Source organism: Echinops telfairi, unplaced genomic scaffold (assembly GCF_000313985.2).
Source record: "Echinops telfairi isolate 266 unplaced genomic scaffold, ASM31398v2 ScPeMD7_42;HRSCAF=159, whole genome shotgun sequence".
Classification (NCBI taxonomy): Eukaryota; Metazoa; Chordata; class Mammalia; order Afrosoricida; family Tenrecidae; genus Echinops; species Echinops telfairi.
Genome location: NW_022103940.1, coordinates 5,098,520 through 5,110,021, shown reverse-complemented (window position 1 = coordinate 5,110,021; position 11,502 = coordinate 5,098,520). Strand labels below are relative to the sequence as shown.

Here is an 11,502-nt window from a genome sequence, read left to right as displayed (position 1 = left end):
CTATATCTTTTGATAGCCAGGCACCATCAGCTTTCTTCACCACTTTTGCTTATGCACCCGCTTTGTCTTCAGCGATCGCGTAGGGATAGGCTGGTGTGCTTCTTCCATGTGGGTTTTGTTGTTTCACAGCTAGATGGCTGCTTGTTTATCTTCAGGCGCTTAAGATTTCAGATGCTGTATCTTTTAATAGCAGGGTACCACCAGCTTTCTTCACCACATTTGCTTGTGCACGAATTGTCTTCAGCGATCTTGCCAGGAAGGTGAGCATCTCAGACTGCCTAATTGTTACAACAAAGTGTCCTTGTATTGAGGGAGTAATTGAGCAGGGGCCCACTAGGACATGATATTTTCAAAATGCATTAGGGGTTCATAAGGAAAACCATGGAACATTGTTTTAAGATAATTTCTCTCAAAACTTACTCTGCAGGAAATGCCACATTTCTAGTAAAATTCTACTGTATGTGTAAAACATTTATTTGCAATCTATAACTTTTATTCTTCTCTACAGAGTTAACTGTGCTCAATAAAAGACTAAAATAATAACAAGGAAAAGCAAATGTTTTTTACACATTTCATCCTATCAGTATCAACTGATAGATAAAATTCTGAAAGATATAATAGTGGTGGAATTATACATATAAACTATGTATATTTATATATCATGTAAGAGTATACACACAATGTTTTTTAAGTTTGACTGTATCATTTATCAACCATGATCCTTTTATTTAACAACTGTTATAAGGATTTATCAGGATGACAAAATGTGTTCCCAATTACAAATGTTTTTGTTGTCAATATGCTTGGAATTATACCAGCAATAAAGAAACTTAAGTGTAAAATAAGCCTTAATTAATAGAATGTAGATATAATACTGAAAGAAAAAAAAACCCTACACCAAAACTTTGATGAGGGTCCTAACCATAATTAGTACCACTGAAACCAGAGTATGTTTGATCTGGATGTCAGAAATAACACAAACTCGAACTGGTTTTGAAATTGGTTACTCATGTAATAAGTAGAATAATTATAGTAAATATCAATATAGAATTTTCCCCCCTTACAAGTTGTTCTTAATTTTATTTTTGGTGAAGATGTATAGAACAAGATCCATTTTTGCTAAGCCATTTTCAGGAATTACGATCACTGACAGTGATTACATTCTTCATACTCTGTCAAGATTCTTGTGATTTCTGATTCAGCTTTTTTTATGTTCATTTACTTAATCTACTTGTGGTACCCTCATTTCCCAAACTTTTCTTCTATGCTTTAAAATAGCTGTTGATGCGTTGGTTTTTAGATAATTTTTTAAAAAGTAATGCAATACTCAAATGTTTGCTTTTTGAGTTAAAATGTTAGTTTAAAGCTGCCTTCAGAGGGTAGTTTACATCCAAGATTTGAAGAGCAACTCAGAGCCACAGTTGCGAATATTCCTCAAGACTCAATAGGTCTGAATTCTTTTTTAAGAATTTGATGATTCGCTCCACATTTCTATCCTTTTATATCAGGATGCCAATATTGCGCTCTTGAACAGACATTCAATAGTGGTAACTTGGAAACATTTAGCTTTTTTAGTCTCAAGATAAAGAAGGCATTGCTTCATGTAGATAATTAGTCTTGTAGTATCATTCCTTCTCTGATTCTTCGGGCCCGTCTTTATTATTATAGATCAGGTATTAGCAACCTCTTGAAATGGTAGAGCCACTTCTGTCCCTCAGAACAATTTAAAAATTATTTGTGAGCCATAAATACATTTTTACAAACAAATGAAATTACCATTATCTGAATAATATCCCTTAAAATTTTTCGATTTTACTTTAGAGCCACTAAAAAGCCAGCTATGGCTTGAGAACTATAGTTTGCTGACCTCAATTCTAAATAAATTAAGACTCATAGCTGGATCTTAAATGGCTGCTCATAAGCTTTTAAGACCTCAGACATTACTTACCAACGTGGAGCTAACTGAATTTATTAACAAACTTGCAGTATACAAAATGAACAGACAAAATGTGAGGATCTCACAAAGTCAGGCAGTATTTTCTCCTGTTTTACAAATGATCATTATGAGTCCAACAACAACAAATATCAAATCTCAGAATGAAACTACTGTGAATAACTGATAATTATGTACTAAGGGGGAAAAAAGACTTCAAGCTGCATGGTAACAAAACAGTTAAGCAAAGGGCTGCTACCTGAAAAGTTGGTGGTTCTATCCTACCAGAGTGTCCAAGGGAGAAAAGACCAGGTGATCTGCTTCTGTCAAGATTATAGCTTACATGAGTCCGCTGAGGTAAGTTTATAAAAGAAAAGAAATGCAAAAGGGGCACAGGGAAAAAGCTACAGTATACAAATATTCCAGGGGTGATGTCCAGGTAGTATACCAGGGGTCAGACCAAATCCTGGGGTACATATGGTAGCCAACTAAAAAGGAGTGGGGAGGGAGGAAAGGAAAAAAAAGAAAAAAGAAAAGGATAGAAATGTGTAGCAGGTGAATAGGGCACTAACCCACCCAAGGGGAGGGAATTGTTTATATCTCCACAGGGAAAGTGGGACCAGACTTAAATCCAGTGTTCCGGGATGTGAATACAGTAAGTCAGCATGGAAAGGGGAGCCAGTGGAGGGGTCTGGAGGCCCGGTCTCACCTTCCCCCCAGAAAAATTTACTTTAAAGGACAGCACTGAAGCTGCAGCTCAGGGAAAGGGACATGTCTGATCAGAGCACACAGGCGCAAATGAATGGGGAGGAAGAGAGAGTGGAGCACATCCTGGCCCACCAAGCCTAGAGGACGATATCCCCTCTCAGAACAGCCAATATACAAAGTGGACCATATGAGACATGACATCCCTCGCTGACCTAACCCATGGCCCTACAGGGGACAACACTGGAGACTCAGTGTCGGGATTGGCCCAGTCTGACCACACCATACCAAAGCAAAACAATAAGGGCATGCAGCAGAGCAGCCAGAGCGAGCAGAGCAGGGAGCTCCTGAGGGAGTGCAAAGGATAGACTTTGGGCACAGATCATGGCCCTGCATGGGACTCCACTGGAGGACACTCCTAGAGGTCAAATAACAGACCCTGATCTATTTACAGGTTTTTCTTTTAAAAAACTTATTAATTTATGGTCATTGGTTTTCTTTGTTGTTATCGTTGTGTTCTCTTTTGTTGCTTTGTCTTGCTATGCCTTGCTTTTTTGTGTGCATATTATTATCTCTGCAGGTTTATCTAGATAAGATAGGCTGGATGTACAGTTTGGAGGAGACCACAACGGGACTGATGGTTCCGGGGGGACAATGGAGAGGGGTAGGTGGGGGAAAGGAGGTGGTGTTAATCAACACAGGGAAAGGGAACAAGTGATCCAAAATTAGTTGCAAGGAGGGTGTGAGAGGGCTGGTAGGGATTCGGCAAGGGAAATGTAACTGAGAGAAACTACTGAAACCCAAATGAAGGCTGAGCATGATAGTGGGACCAGAGGAAAGTAAAGGGAAATAGAGGAAAGAACTTGGTGGCAAAGGGTATTTATAGAGATCTAAATACAGGCATGTACACAAGTAAATTTATTTATGTAGGATGATGGGTAAATAGATTTATGTGCATATATTTATATGTTTAGGCAGCAGATGGACATTGGACCTCCACTCAAGTACTTACTCAAGGAAAGAACACTTTGTTCTATTAAATTGACATTCCATGATGCACACCTTCCCGACACAATCGCTGAAGACAAATGTGAGCATAAGCAAATGTGGTGAAGAAAGCTGATGGTGCCCAGCTATCAAAAGATATAGTGTCTGGGGTCTTAAAGGCTTGCAGGTAAACAAGAAGCCATCTAGCTCACAAGCAACAAAGCCCACATGGAAAAAGCACACGAGCCTGTGTGACCATGAGGTGTTGAAGGGATCAGGTATCAGGCATCAAAGAACAAAAAATCATATCACTGTGTGCCCACCTTCTTGATACGATCACTGAAAACAAAAGTGTGTATAAACAAATGTGGTGAATAAAGCTGATGGTGCCTGGCTATCAATAGATACAGTGTTTGGGGTCTTAAAGGCTTGAAGATAAACAAGCGGTCATCTAGCTCAGAAGCAACAAAGCCCACATGGAAGAAGCACACCAGCCTGTGTGACCACGAGGTGTCGAAGGGATCAGGTATCAAAGAACAAAAAATCATATCATTGTAAATGAGGGGGAGTGCAGAGTTAAGACCCAATGCCCATCTCTAGGTAACGGGTTACCCTCTTATAAAAGCGTCGCGGGGAGGAGACTAGACAGTCAGCATACAGTGTAGCAACAATGAAACATACAACTTTCCTCTAATTCTTAAATGCTTCCTCCCCCCCCCCCCACTATCATGATCCCAATTCTACCTTACAAATCTGGCTAGACCAGAGGATGTACACTGGTACAGATAGGAAACGGAAACACAGGGCATCCAGGACAGATGATCCCTTCAGGACCAGTGGTGAGAATGGCAATACCAGAGGGTAGAGGGAAGGTGGGGTAGAATGGGGAAACCGATTATAAGGATCTACATAAAACCTCCTCTCTGGGGGACGGACAACAGAAAAGTGGGTGAAGGAAGATGTCGGACAGTGTAAGACATGACAAAACAATAATAATTTATAAATTATCAAAGGTTCAGAAGGGAGGGGGAAAGAGGGAGGGAGTTGGAAAAATGAGGGGCTGATACCAAGGGCTTAAGTGGAGAGCAAATATTTTGAGAATGATGAGGGAAACGAATGTACAAATGTGCTTTACACAATTGATGCATGTATGGATTGTGATAAGAGTTGTATGAGCCCTCAATAAAATTTTTTAAAAAGAGGGTATTAGAAAGGAATTATAAAAAAAGAAAATCCTATACAACACTTCTACTCTGTCTTACAGGGTCACTAAGAGTTGAATATTCTATGACACACAACAAAAGAATATGAATAAGCATTTTTTAAATTGTAAGCTTGAACAATAAATGGAAGGATAGCACAGATGATGGTTTACTCATTCACAAATGATTATGAAAGGAAATACATCCCATATAAAATTCATCTAGGATATAAGAAGAGATGAGTAGGAAGCATACAAATATAAGCCATTTTCTGAAAGATGAATTAAGTTTCTGAAAAATATGACTGACTTAGCTTTGAAAAACACAAATAACATTTGAATACTTGACAATCTTAATTACTTAAACAAAATTAGAAGAGGGTATAAGATCTTAAGCTAATTTATAGATCCTTTAAAAACAAATAACCTTACTTTTTAAAAACACACAATAAACAGGCTAGCCTCAGGATTACTTATAAAAGCCCTCTATTAATAAATAACAATGATATGCTATCATTATATAAAAATAATGGTTTAAGCAATATGCATCTCTGATTATATTTAAATTACATAAACATCTCAGAGAAGCTGGATTGTGTGAAGAATCAGGTTTGGAGGATGGTGTTTTTTAACAACCTGCAATATGCAAATGACACACCCTTGCTTATTGATAGCTGATGAAGATCAAAGATTGCAGTCTTCACGGTGGATTATAACTCAATGTAAAGAAGACCAAGATCCTCACGACTGGACCAATAATTAACATCATGAGAAATGGAGAAAAGATCAAAGTTGTCAAGGATTTCATATTGCTTGCATTCAAAATCAATGCTCGTGGAAGTAGCAGTCAAAAGATCAAATGACACATTGCATTATTAAGTCTGTTGCTGCACAATCCCTCTTTAAAGTGTTGAAAAACACAGAGGTTACTTTGAGGACGTGGATACATCTGACACAAGCCATGCTATTTTCACATGCCTCATATGCATGTGAAAATTGGACACTGAATAAGGAAGAATGAAGAATAATCTATACATTTGGTGAAGAATATTGAAAATACCATGGGCTGTAAAACAACAAAGAGATCTATCTTGGAACAATTACAGTCAGAATACTCCTTAGAGGGAAGGATGGCAAGACTTTGTCTCATCTACTTTAGCTATGTTATCAGGAGAGACCAGTGCCTGGAGAAGACATTATACTTGGGAAACTGGAGGGCAGTGAAAAAGAGGAAGGGCCTCAACAAGATGGATTAACACAGTAGCTACAACACTGGGCTCAAACATAAGGACAACTGTGAGTTTGGTGCAGGCAGGGGTGGGGGCAGTGGTTTTCATTCTGTTGGACATAGGGTTGCTATGAGCTGGAACCGACTTGAAGGTGTGCCACAATAGCAACATATCACTTATTCAGCATTTTAAGAAATATACAATAAGACCCAAGAAGTTTGTCATCCCTCCTCTCCTCAAAAGTTCTTTAGTGTCTAAGGTAGACCTTATAATGTCCACAGAATAATTTATCACTTGCACAGAGTGGATTATATGACATTAATTATACTCTTTATGTTAATACATTAAAATGCAATTTGAAGAAACCTAATTTTCTTGTTTTCCGGACTTCTGCAAATTAGAAGAAGCAAATAAAGGGAAAAGGAAATCAATAAAATGTGCTGCCAGAAAGAACATCCCAATAGCTACATGGCAATAGCTTAACAGAGGGAGAGGAGGGAAACATAAAATGCAGGTAACACGCAATGATAAAAGCACAAGGGATGGATGTATGGATTGTGATGGGAATTGCATGAGCCCCCTATAAAATAATTTTTTAAAACGTTTTTAAAGTTAAAAAAAAAAAAAGCACAAGAGTCTAGGGTCATTTAGCACAGGGACAAATAGATCTAAACACTCCAATAGATCCCAAGGGCATCACTGAATTACAATAGGCTATAATAAATGATGGTCATGATACCCCTAAATTATATAATCAAAAGGTTAAAATATTCATAGCATATTCAGAATGGCAGAGAACTAGATATGATAACATGCAAGAAAGATACTTGCAAAAATTGTTAAAATAAAATTTCAGCCCTAATGGAATGCATTCGGCTACCTGAAGAATGTGTTTGGGGAGAACATGTAAGACTTGGAGATGTTAACAGGCTTTCAAACTTTTCGTATGTGATCACATTTCCACTTTCAGAAAAAATGGTCTAACAAATCACAAAAGCATTTTTATTTTTAAATAAAAGGTCTTCTCTGGTCTCCCTAGGTGGTATATTACTTTTAGAGATGCACTATACAGAATTCTGCTTTGGACAGAGGAATTATTCTGAGTTTAGAGAAGGAAGGTCACGGGCATAGGCCACCCAAACATGATTATCGCTGAGGGTATCCATCTATGTTCTCATGAAACATCCCTTCTCTGCAACTTCCAAGGTTCTCTCTACCTCTGGTGATTAATTTAAAGTAAAAACTTACAGTTCTTAAGCACTTAATAGTGCCAGACAATAATTTGATGAATTAGCCAATTTGAACCTAATAACAATCCTTAGATAGGTATTAATATTAAGTCTATTATATAGAAAAAGAAAGGGGAAAAAAGCCTAGGCACAGATATATGATGTAACTTAAGGTCAGTTACCTAGTAAGTAAAAAACCTTTGAGATAAGCTCAGTCTGTTTTCAACCACCATACAACACTGCCATGAAGACAGTTTGCTATTAGAATGAAAGTCCTTGTTAACTGCTCTATTGTCTTGTTAACGGATCTATTTCCCTTTCATATATTCCACTTCCACACTATAATAAAAAGAATATTCCAAAACAAACACTACCAAGTTGATTACAACCCATAGCAATCCTATAGGACAGTATAGAACTGACCTTAGAAGTCTCTGAGGCTGTAAGTCTTTGTCAGAGAAGAAAGCCTCATCTTTCTCCCACAGAGTGACTGGTAGATTTGAGCTGCTGACCTTGTGGCTAGCAGTCCAACACATAGCCAATTAAATCAACAGGACACCTCGTCCATACCATATGAAAATAAAATTTAGTTGTATACATATGGTTTCAAAAATTCTAACGTTAAAACATGCTTCTGGGGCCTTTTAATATCTCAAATACATTCTTGGCACCACGCTTTAGACTACAGTACTCATTTTCATTCCAGTAAAAAAACAGAGAAAAAAAACCCAATTCACTCTCACTGAGTCAATTACAACTCATAATGACCCAATATACAACAAGAAGAATAAAAAGTCAAAAGTATGATTTGTATAAAGAAAAAATATCTTGCAGAAAATTTGGGGAAAAAGTGGGAAGTACATATTCTCTTATTATATGATTTCTGAAAGATCCTCTTTAATGAAGGCTATTGAATACATTTATATATTATATATAATACGGAATGAAAAACAAATAGAGTAATATTTATTATAAAATATCATATAGTGAGCTATCCTGAAAACCACTGTCAGCTCACATAAATTCTAATATGGCCCTTAGCCCATTCTTTAATTTTAACTAACAAGAAGAGAGTAAAAATTTGCACGTCCTTAAGAACTTGAAGATGAACAATTGATACTAACAGAGGTGAGTATTAAATTATTTAATAAGTATTTAATTGTTGATGCTGTCAAATGCTGTTCAGTCTGTTCCAATTCACAGTGATCCTATGTACAGTGAATGGAAACACTGACTAGTCCTCCTAAAAACTACGTGAGACAACCTCAAGAGGAATAACTTATGTGTGACTGAAATTCCAGACAAGCAAGCGACCAAAAATAAAAGAAGCTAAGAGAAAATTGTTAAAGAATTATTGGAAGAAATCTTCCTTTACAGCATAAAAGATGAGAAGACATGAATTCAAGAACCTGTATGAGCTTCAAATAGAATAGAATAAAAAAGAAAATCACCAAGACATATCATAATCAAACTTTTCAAAACCAAAGACAAGGAAAGTATCCTGAGAGCAGCTCAATAAAAAAAGCTAACAACAAAAGAGAACCAATATAACAAGGCTTTGATTTCTCATTAGAAACTATATAAATGACTCACTCACTCACTCACTCACTCACTGTCTCACTCACTCACTCACTCACTCACTCACTGTCTCACTCAAAAAAAAGGGGGGAAAATGAAACTATAAAAACAAGGTGGTGGCAGTGGGATGACATATATAAAACTGTGAAAGAAAAAAATTGCCAACCAAGAATTATACAACCAGAAAAAACTGTGTGCAAACATTTTGGCAAAATTGGGCCATTTCCAGAAAACAGAAGTTAAAGGAATTTATGAAAAACAGACCATTATAAAAAATACTAAATGCTTTTCTTTGAACAGAGAACCAAGAAGAGTAGACAACAGTCAAACTGAAAATCATAAAAAGGGACTAGCAGACCCCCAGGACTGTGGCCCTTGGTTACCCTTCATGTCTAAAACTGAATTCACTCCCATAGCTCTCTTTTCAGCTAAACAATAGGCAGATTGATAAGGCATACAACTACACAACAAAAGTATATATACCTTATTATAATTGATAATTTCAGATATAAAGCATTATTTACCCAAATATATAGTTATATAACTTGTCACACCCTCCCCCCTCACTCTCGCACACACACTATAATCATGAGCCAATTCACTGAAGTAAATCACTCTTGCTTTCTCTCTGGTTATGCTTTTTTTTTTGGGGGGGGGTCATGTTTTTCTAGAGAACTCTAAATCATTGTGTCAGGTTCTTAAATATTGCTCCATATTACATCTAGCATTAACTATACTAGTAACCATAACTACCACTTTTAAAATAATGCATGTTATTATCAGGAAAAAAATCAGTTATTTAAAAATGAACATGAGCTTTTCTTTCATTTTGGTATAAAACATGACGAAAGTTTAAAATTAAAAATAAATATTTTAAAACTTATTTAATTCAGTGACTCTTCCTAGTGTGTTTTGCAATAGGGAATAGAAAGCCAAACCAACTCCATTTGTCCACACTTTATAATTACAAAATATAAACAATTAGTTAGATAAATTAATATAAACAAATATGCCATGTACATATTATGATTTCTATAAAATACATTTACATAAATAAATATAAATGATTTTTATAAATATAACTATACAGTATGGACAAGTATGACTGTATTTACAGAGTGACTGAACTATGGTAAACATCAGGGAGATAATTTTATTATACAAAGAAAGAAGTGAGAAAGCTGGAGTTGGAATGGGCTTTAGAAGGAAAAATGGTAACTTAAGATAATGCTAGCATACATGTAAGCATGGCTAGTGACTTTTTCCTCATACATTAAAGCCAGCATCATGGAGGTTAAATCTTGTTGAGATTTTTGTAATTTAGTTTAACCTCCCTATTTTCGATGAGGAAATTAAAATTCAAAAAAATTAACGAACTTGTTCAAAGTCAAATAAATAGCTTGAAGTAATTCTGAAGACTTGTGTGCCAATATTCTTTCCACTGTACCAGTATTCTCATTTAATTTACCATAAAGCTAGGAATTGATTTTAACATTTAAACTTTAAAAAACTTATTTAAAAATTTTCCCATTTCATTTCATAACCAATGAAGACAGTGTTTTAAAACTGTGTTTTTCTTCTGCTAGCAATGCTTCCAAGCAATTTTGTTCTTATAAGTTAAAAATGCCATTTTAGAAACAAGATTTTACATGCAATGTCCCTTTTTTACTCAAAGAAATATAATTAAGTAGTAGGGACATATTTAAAGCTATGATCTAGGAGAGCAATAACTGGATTAATAACATCTGGGGGCTCAGATGGGGAGACTAGGGAGGAAATAGGAAGTCAACAATGAGTACCAGAAGGAAGAACGTTCTAAAGTTGATTGTGGTGATGATTGTATGCCCCTCTTAATATGATTGAACAATTGAATTGTAGGGAACCCTGGCAGTGTAGTCATCACATGTTGGGCTGCAATTCACAAGGTCAGCAGTTTGAAACCACCAGCCTGCTCTACAAGAGAAAGATGAAGCTTTCTACTCCCACAAAGAGTTAACAGTCTTAGAAGCCCACAGCAGTTCTACCCTGTACTATAGACTCGCCATGAGTTGGAATCAACTCAACAGCAGCAAGTTTAGTTTGGGTTTTGTTGAATTGTATATGTTAATTATATTTCAATAAAACAAAAAATAATCTATGATCTGTTTCTTATATTGGGCAAGAAATGTAAAGTCAGTTTTGCTGTAACTGCTCTGAGAAGCAGTATAGGCCTGGTGTTTAACAAAGTATAGGTTCTAGAGGTAGAAAACCTAGGTTCAAAAATTTTATTTCGATCACTTACTAGTTCTATGAACTTGACTGAATAAATTATTTAACATTCCTGTGCCCCGGCTTCCTCATCTGAATAAAAGAGGTAACAATGAGACCTATATGCTAGAATTGTTGTGAAGGATAGTTGCTAAGTTAGAACCTTAGTTCTAAGATTATACCCCTGCACATAACTCATTGCGACTGAGTTGCAACAATTTTGACTCACAGCAACCCTATTGGACAGGGCAAAACCACCACCATGGGTTCTGAGACTGTAACCCTTTCCAGGAGCAGAAACTCTCATCTTTCTCCTGTGGAGTAGGTTGGTGATTTCCAACTATTGACCTTGAAGGTTAGCAGCCCAACACATAACCTCTTCGCCACCAGGCC

At 36.4% G+C, this 11,502-nt stretch overlaps 1 protein-coding gene across 1 annotated transcript in view; it reads right to left on the bottom strand.

The window, feature by feature from the left end:
• Window positions 1–11,502, bottom strand: part of CHM (CHM Rab escort protein) — a 243,664-nt gene that overhangs the window by 31,120 nt on the left and 201,042 nt on the right. The window lies entirely within an intron of this gene.